A 3,008-nucleotide genomic window follows, 5' to 3' on the forward strand; every position below is an offset into this window, starting at 1 on the left:
TAGCAACTCATTTGGCAATGGCTTGCTTTATTAATATCAAAAAGTTATGCACTAAAGCTTTAAGTAAAAGTAAAATAAGTATGAGCATCAAAGTATACTTACAGTCCCTGACAAAAGTCTTGTTGCTTGTGTACAAATTGACCTGAAGTGCTTGCTCGAAATATATTTCTAATCAAGATTTATTTACAAGAAATGGCTCATTTTAATCCCAACAGCTTTTGTAATAATGTTTCAGTGCAAAAAGAAACTGTCAAAAGTATTCTAATATTCAAAGCTGGTAAAGCCATTTAGTCAATTTTGCAAAGACAATAAGTGTTGTCGCCTTGTCATAAGAGTCTGTGATATAATGGATAAATCAGGTCTCAGGTGTGATAAAAACAACCCCAGTACACAGACCTTCACATCAACTGCAACTAGACCTCTGCAAACATGCCTAAGATTCACCCTGAGACTAAAGTTTTAATTATCAAGAGGCTGAAGAACAGATCCACTGCTGATGTGGCAGACACCTTCAATGTGTCTCAGCGTCAAGTACAGAGGATTAAAAAAACATTTGAAGACACTGGAGATGTTTTTGACAAGCCCAGGTCAGGAGACCCCGCAGACAACGCTCGAGAGGACCGTTTGTTGGCTCGAAAATCCAAGGCCAGCCCATTTTCACATGCAGCAGAGCTCCACCAGACTGGTCCCCTGAAGTCCCTGTGTCAACCAGAAAGGTTTGTCGGATTCTGCTCGAAATGGCTCCCATGGTCGAATCAGTGCCCAGAAGCCAGCACTAAACAAAAGCAATTGAAAAACGTGTGGCATTTGCCAAGGCCCACAGCCTGCTAAAAGGATGAGCTGGAGAGGTGGAAGAAAGTGGATTTTTCAGATGAATCTTCTGTTGAATTACACCACAGTTGCCGCAATATTGCAGGAGACCTACTGGAGCCCTCATGGATCCAAGATTCACCCAGAAAACAGTGAAGTTGGTGGCGGAAAATCATGGTCTGGGGTAACATCCAGTATGGGGTGTGCGGAGAGATCTGCAGGGTGGAAGGCAACATCAATAGTCTCAAATACCAGAAATCTTAGCTACCTCTTATATTCCCAACCATAAAAGGGCCAAATTCTGCAGCAGGATGGTGCTCATCGCATACTTCCATCTCCACTCAAAGTCCTCAAGGCGAAGAAGATCAAGATGCTCCAGGATTGGCGGCCAGCACCAGACATGAACATCAGAGCATATGTGGGGTAGTATGAAAGAGGAAGATGGAAGACCAAACCAAGAATTATGATGAACTCTGGGAGGCATGCAAGACTGCTTCAGTATTCTGATGATATCAATACATTGTATGAATCTTGCCAAAACACATGGATGCAGTCCTTCAAGCTCATGGAAGTCATACAAGATATTAAATTGAATCTCACAGCCCGCTATTTAATTTGCTGACATATTTTAGTATTTGTAGTAAATTTGTTCAATTTATGTATAGGCGACAAAACTTTGTCTTGCCAAAATTTGACCTTCGTCTTGTTTAAATAATAAATCTTTTTTAGTGAAACTAATTTATTTCAGTGCATTGAACATCATTGGGAGGGTTTAGCTTTCAGAGCGCTATGTCTTACACCAATTGATTAATTAAAATTCAGGTTAATAGCAGCTGCTTCTACAAAATAGATAAGCGACAAGACTTTTGTCAGGGACTGTAGAGTAACAACAGTAAAAGTAGTCCTTATATAGAATGGCCCATTTGAGTACTGGATTATAATTATTTACATTAATGTGTAAGTGACACAATAATGTTGCAGCTGGTAAAGGTGGGAATACTATAAACTACTTTATACACTGAGGGGTATCCTAATCTATACATAAATCATAATATATTAGTTGATCTATATTTTGGACGAATAATACAAATCTGTAAAAAAGTAGCATAAAACAGAAACTACTCTAGTAAAGTACCTCAAAACTGTACTTATGTACAGTACTTAAGTAAATGCAGGTAACATTCCACCACTGATGATGGGTCCCCTGAATCTCTGCCTGCTGGCCTCATGCTAACCACACACATTATTGGTGATATTCAGCTAAATCTCACCGAGTGGCGCTGTTCAACAGCTTCAGACTGTCGTCTTTAAGAGAATCAATGATTGCTTTACACCTGGGGAACAAGTGAATATAAATAACCGTCTGGTGACAGAAACCAACGCACCCAGAGAAGAAAAAGTCTCCAGAGAAGAAAAAAAGAAACGTTTTCCAATAGATATATGGACTGCGTGTTTTAATTGTCCCTGACGTAAGCAATTTAAAGGCAGAAATACAGAAGATAAAGGTGACGCTTTACTTTCAATTGCAGGCTCGTGTGGTGTCTTTAGTTGCACTAGCAGCCAAAAGTGTCGCGCTACCGTCGATAAAAATGCTTTCAATCCGCGTTAGCATCCTCCATCAGTTTAAGGAGTAGGCTATTGTAAACAGAGTTAGCATAATACGAATGGAGTAGGATATGACACCGTGTTAAAGCAGATACATACATTACAGTTAAATAAAATGTACATCTAAATTATTGATAGTCTGGCCAGTTATATGCACGTACTATACTGTACTGTTGACCAGAAAGTAGCCTACTGACTGCAGACAGCACGACACTTCACAGAATAGAGAAGCCACTTCCTGTCTGGTAATTTCAACATAAAAGCACATGTTCAAATACCGACCAAGCACTCAAAAGAGGTGAAACGTGTCTCACAATCATTTTGGAGGATGAACTTGTGTTGCTGTTGTAATGTATGCATTATAAAAAGAGGTCATTATTGACCCTACGCAAATGGGTTGGACAAAACAACAGAAACTACTTTCTGTATAATATTGTCCAAGTTAATTTTACTTTCCACGTAAAATGCAACATTTATAAATGGTCTGTGCTTTTTTATACTTTTACTCCACTACATTTTAGAAGCCAATATTGTACTTCTTACTTTACTACAAACAGGTGAAACTAAAAAAATTAGCATATGGTGCAAAAGTT

Source organism: Etheostoma spectabile, chromosome 5, assembly GCF_008692095.1.
Source record: "Etheostoma spectabile isolate EspeVRDwgs_2016 chromosome 5, UIUC_Espe_1.0, whole genome shotgun sequence".
Lineage (NCBI taxonomy): Eukaryota > Metazoa > Chordata > Actinopteri > Perciformes > Percidae > Etheostoma > Etheostoma spectabile.